We start from the raw sequence: 6,458 nt of genomic DNA, 5'->3' as shown, positions 1-6,458 counted from the left end.
TGTCCACCAACCAAAACCTATGACATTTTTATTCCTAACTATTAATTAAATTTTAACACAAATGAAATCAAACTAAACATACAAATTTGAGAATGTGATAAAGTTTAATGTTCATGATATGTATGTATGCAAATAATCAATATAAATCTATATTTAATCACTAATGAAAATTAAGTCTTTAATGTAAGTAATTTCAATTTGAAACAAGAATTGAGATGTACGTGAAAAAATAATTAGTAAGATAATATATAAAAAACAAAACTTTTTTTTAGATATGTAAAGAGGTAAAGAATTAGAAATAAAAAGATGTTTCCAATAACGCTGCTTAGTTTTTATAATTCTGTTAAGTTCAATTTGCTACAAAAAAAAATTATGAACTCTAAAAATGAACCTTAGTGGTTCTTTTATTACATTTTTGAGTTATCTTAAAATTTATTGTTATTAATATAATGATTACTTTGAATCCACACCAACTTTAGGATTTTCATTTTTGTATATGTCGAAAACTCTCCTTGAAAGAATATGACAAGAAAACAGGATAATTTTATAAGAGAAAGGCATTATTAGTGATGGTGTATTTTCAAAATAAAAGAATATGTCTCATCATATGAAAAGTTGTGACTAATTGAAAGTCACATCAATTTAAAAGTTATGTCATATAATGTGATTATTGGATTGTATGTGGTTTTTCATATGAATAATTATGTCTCTTGGTAAAGTAACATGATTTAAAAATACCTCTAAATCCAAAAGTTATGAAACAATTATAAAAACACAATAAATCAAAAGTTTGAATATGAAAAGTTATTTTATCATAGTGTAGCTAGAAGGTTATGTTTTATGAAATGAATTATTGTCCTTTCATAAGATAATTATTGAAACAATATGCAGAGATGTCTTTAAGACATAAATGTGCTTTAATGAAATGGTTGTATCTTTAAAGAAAAGATAGTTGCAAGACTATATAAAGGATTTGCCGCTGTTAACTATTTTGACACATAAAAAAAAAAAAATAAGACTAGCAAAAAAATTAAGAGCAAGAGAAGTGTTATGTTCCGAAAATAAACATAAGCACTTAAGTTCCCATCATCTACTAAAGGAGTCTAAATTTCTTGTAATCTACTTGCTACAGAAAGTAGGCTCTAAGGCCAAAAGGTCAAATAATTTTACAAATCCTCGAGTGTATCTAGCAATCTACTATTGTAAAACCCGACCCTATAAATACATGTCATGACATACATGCATTGAGTAGCATGTTATTACACTAGAAAAGCACCTAAGAATAGACGAAACCCGATATTGTACCTAACGGTACACTTAAATTGATTTAACCTCGAACTAGTTCAAATAGGAATTGTAGGATGAAATTTAATATTTTATAGTCCAGGAATGACTAAAAATGATTGTTCGGAGTTCGAGGGTTCATTTGGGGTAAAATTAGAAAATTTGATATTCAAGGGTAAAATCGTCATTTTGCCACCTAAGATAATAATTTGATCATGGAGTGAAAATTTTGACCAATATTAACTATTTGGAGTATAATTTAATGATAGGAAGTGAAAAAGTTTAATTCTGGTGATTTTTAGAGTGTAGGGGCAAAATCGTAATTTTACCACCCACGGACAAAATTTGAGATTTTGAGAGAATTTAGATCAAATTTGACAAATTGGAGAATGGTATGAGTATAAGGGATGAAAAATATGTCTATGAGAAATTTTTCAATTTTTGGGACAAAAATGTAATTTTTGACTTTTACGGGGGCAAAAGTGTAAATTTCAAAAATTACTCCACCAAGACTTTGGATGAGTCTGAGAATTTTATCTAAGCTATGAATATATGAGACAAGTGTATTGTGAAAATTTGGAAACAAATGGATGAAATTTTAAAAATGGGCCAATGGGAAAGTGACATGTGGCATTTTTTAATGATATAATATTATTTTAATGAAAAATCAGCCCATTTAAACCCAAATTTTAAGTGCTGGCCGGCCATAAGGAAGAACAAGAGAGGAAATAGAGAGGAAAGGAAGAAAAAAAGAAAAACCAAAGAGAAACAAGAAAATTCAAAGGGAAATTCGCGGTTTTCGACCGTTTACGCGTCTATCAGTAAGATTTTTCGATTTTAGCTTGATTTCTACCTTTCCTATGCCTTTATTTCCATTTAGCATGCTTGAGGAGAGAGATCAAAAAGTGATATCAAGGTCTGGACGAAATTCTAGGGGAGAGAAATTGAAATTTTTAGGTTTTGATTTTTAGTTAAATTGATAGTTTTAGTTAGTTAAATGTGTTCAGAAATTAAATTGGGCAAGAAATCAGTAAATTTTCACATTACCCACTCTTGGCTGGATGCTCAATGCTGTAAAATGATGATGAATTGATTTTATTTTAAGGAAAATGAAGAGAAAATGATGAAAAACGATTAAACGTGATAGAAAAACAAAGTAGAAAATTAACCGACTTAATGTCCCATTTTTGGCCGAATTTTCCAAGGAAGGGAGTGAGCTGATTTTGTTGTTTTTAGAAGGTTATTGGCTGATATTTAATGGTTAGAAATGTTGGAAAGAGAATGGGATGATTTAGAGCTAAAATGGAGCGCGTTAGCAATTTATCGAGCAAAGTGCCAAAAATAGGTTAATATCGCGTTTAAGCCGTTTTAGGCTATTGCATTTCATACCATGCATTAGTATAGGATTTAAGTTAATTATATAGTGATTTAGCATCAATGTGATGAATTGTGTAAATTTTTGTAATGTGTCTAGGAGGAGAGCCTTCCAGAAAAGGCAAAGAAGTCGTACCCGACGAGTAGTGATCGGGGCGCTAAGAAAGTTTTTAGTTTGTACAAACGGTGAGTAAACTTATTATTACTGTAAATTATCTAGAGTTTATTTTAAATGCCCTTTATGTATTTTATGAAATGAGAACGAGATTAAAACGGGATTTTTGATGTTTTAGGAATAAATGTGACAAATAAAAATATATTGTATTGATTATGAAATTGAGTAATTGGAGGCTACAAATTGACTTGAAAAATATATATTTTTCTAGGAATGGCTTATGAGAAATGAGTATATGTGGCTATAGTTTGTGAATGCATTGAAAAATTTATGTAAGTTGTTTTACTATGCAGGCTGGATAAATAAATAAAAGCCACGTTATACTGTCGAAATTTTATTAAAATTGGTGGGTTAGTCACTGCAGTGACGGGTTTCCGTGGACTGCCTATTAGAGGGGCACGGTAAACCCAGTTATATAGTTACTCCGGTTGTAGAGGCGATGAGGGTAACTCCCGGGGTAGTATTAGAGCTCACTTCACATCGAACCCCCACGTGAATGTGTAACTCGGCCAACGCCAAGGAACGACTGGTTTTAAAAATAAAAATGTGTTTCACGTGTGAATATTTTAATACCCTTGGCGGACTCGGTTAGATGCCTCGGCCAAGGTATCCCCGAGGATTAGTTTTGGCTTGAGCCTTGTTTTAATAAAAGACATAAGTCTTAACAACTGTTTTGGTAAATTACAAATATTTTATGGTTTAAGAAATAAATTGGAAACATTATGAAATGGGTTGAAATTTGTTGTTTAAACTTGCCTCCATTTTACTCGTCTTTAGATATTTATGATAATGTCTGTTTACTCATTGGGATTGTAAAATCTCACCCAACTCCTTTCCACCCATTTCAGGTTCAGTATAGACTATAGATAGCTGATCTCATCGAGGACTACCATTGGATCTGCATTTTCCAAACTATAGGTTCACAGTCCTCTTTACTTTTGTTTATTCGGGGGCCCTCTTGTTATTGTAAATTAAATTAAATATTTTGGCTTACTGTATTTCAGTATGTATAAATTTATTTAGCTTTTACGTTTTAAAAATTATTCACGTATAACTCTATAAATATTGTTTTATAAGAAAATAGAATATTTTCCTTAATATTTCTTTTATTTTCTTATTATATTCAAATAACCGTAATTTCGTTTTAAATGAAGATTTTAGACTTTTAAACTCATTTTGAATATGAATTATGTGTTTTGTACTTGTATATTACGTTTTAGCCAGTTTTAAAATTTTTGAGAAAAAAAAATGACCAAAATACCCCTGTGTGGCGAAAATTTTATTTTGATTGTTTTTGATCTAAAATAGTATATATTCTCAAAAAACTCGATATTTAACAATGATTGCTCACAGGAAAGGAAAGAAACTGATATGTAAGCCTTGCGGGGTTCCGGTTGGCATTCCGGATAATGAGTGTCAATCGGGACGTCGTGGCGATTGTCATGGGCTTGAGGGAGGTTCCGGGTCGTGACAACTATTGTAAAGTGTAAGACGAAGTTAGATGTTGGCTTTATTGTATCCCTAAAGCTATTCGCATAATTCTCCTTTGCATAGTGAGTGGTGGAGGTAAAATAAATCTTAAAGATAACGTCTATTGAAGACACACTTTAAATTCAATTTTGCCAATTCCCTTGCACCAACAACTTTAATACTTATTTTTTGTATGATTGGAATTCAAAATAACTTTACTAAAAGAAATGGCTACCAACATTGTCAAGTAAGAATGTTTTGAATGAGGAAACTTTATTTATTGGTAAAAGTTAGATCGATTTGATGTTGACAAAGAAGAATCTATGGATCGGATTCATTTGTGGGAAAATAGTTCTGCATCGAATTATAAGATAAATTTTCTTTCCTTACATGATATGAATGATATAGTATATGTTAAGCATTGTAAACGCATATTGATTGGAAAGAAGTATTTTGTCACATCCATAAATGATCATTTTGTTATGAATCAATTTGATAAGCTTGAACGCATGGTTAATAGCTTTAGATAATATAATCTTAACATGGATGAAACTATTGTTGTGTTTTCTATAATATTATTAGCACTAAAAATTAATTAAGGACATTGTAAATGGTTATTCTGGTAAGGAGAGAAAAAGTGTTGCAACAAGTAAATTGAGATGCACTAGAGGTAGTAGAGAGGAAGATTAGTATAGTCTTTGAAGTGTTAAGCGCTTTTATGGCAGAATTTGAGAAATACAAATTAAAGAACAATGGTGAAGCAAGATGGAGAATAGGATGAAAAGAGTTGAGTAGAGAGATATTATCTGGGAAGAGCTCAAAGAGCTTTTAGAGAATAATTTAGTGAATTTTTCCAATCTTTTGTGTAGACACCGTATTTTGTCAAACCTGATTTCTTTTTACTATTCTTCATGATTTTATTTTAATTTGATTTTACTTTTACTTTTATTTACCTATATTTTATGCTATTTGGGTTTTATTAGAATTTAAAGGATAATAAGTTTGTCACTTAATAGGTCAAAAGCCCAATTAACTATAAATCCATCAAGGCTTCGGGCTAATAAGCCCAAAAACAACAATAAAAAGATAAGAAAACAAAAAAACAATATGATTAAACCGGACAAAAAAAATGAAAATCAAAGAAGAAAAGTAAATGAAAAATCAATCAAAAAAAGAAAAGGAAAGTGATTTTTGTCAAATCCTTAAAATCTCTAAATTTCATTTTCATAATCAAGAAATCTTCCTACAGAATTGGATCAAATCATGAAAATTAAAATTAGATCAAAATTTGACATTAAACCAAAATTCTAAGAAATCACCTATATAAACCATGCAATGAACAAGCGAAAGGGAATAAGAGAAGTCAGTAGAAAAAAGGAAAAGCATTTTTGAGTTTTTTGAGTTTTGAAATTTTCGGGTTTAGATCTAGGAATATCAAGTTTGGTTTTGAGAAAATGACTCCATTTAAAAAGAAGATTGGCTCAAGGCTATGGCTAAAGTTTAGAGATATTCTAGCATTGACAAACGGTGGCCAATGATGGTAGAAAAAGTCGATAGAAGGTGAAATTGAGAGAAAATCTTAAAGGGAGAGGGACAGTAGCAACGCATTAGAGAGAGAAGAAAAGAAAAGAAAAGAAAATAGGTTAGGGTTTCTGAAGAAGGTATTTGTATTGGGTAGAAAAAATGTTGTTTAAGTCAGTGAAGGGTTTACAAAAATGACATCATCCGTTGTTTGATTGGCATGGACTCGCTTTGGTCCAAACTGTTTTAGCTTGTAATCCACTTGAAAGGGGTAAGCTGGGTCCGTTGTAAAGGTTTATGCATTTTTTAATATATCATTTATTTTGTTTTTCTCTTCCCTTGTTTATTATTTTGTATTAACAAGAATGCTAAAAAAATTTATAAAATAAAAACTAATTTTTACGTATTAAAAGCCTTCGGATTCTCCTTTTCAATCAATATATATATATATATATATATATATATATATATATATATATTTCATTCGTCTTTAAAATGAAGTATTTTTTATCTTTTTCATTTTGAGCATCTATATTCTTACTTTTTCTATATTTTTAAATTGATTTTTTATTTTTTTTCTTTTGATATTAAAAAGCATTGTACATCAATATTACAAAAAAATAAATTAATTAAA

Source organism: Theobroma cacao, chromosome 9, assembly GCF_053813885.1.
Source record: "Theobroma cacao isolate CCN51 chromosome 9, ASM5381388v1, whole genome shotgun sequence".
Taxonomy (NCBI): domain Eukaryota; kingdom Viridiplantae; phylum Streptophyta; class Magnoliopsida; order Malvales; family Malvaceae; genus Theobroma; species Theobroma cacao.
The sequence above is the reverse complement of the archived record's forward strand: the minus strand, read 5'-3'. Positions refer to the sequence as shown.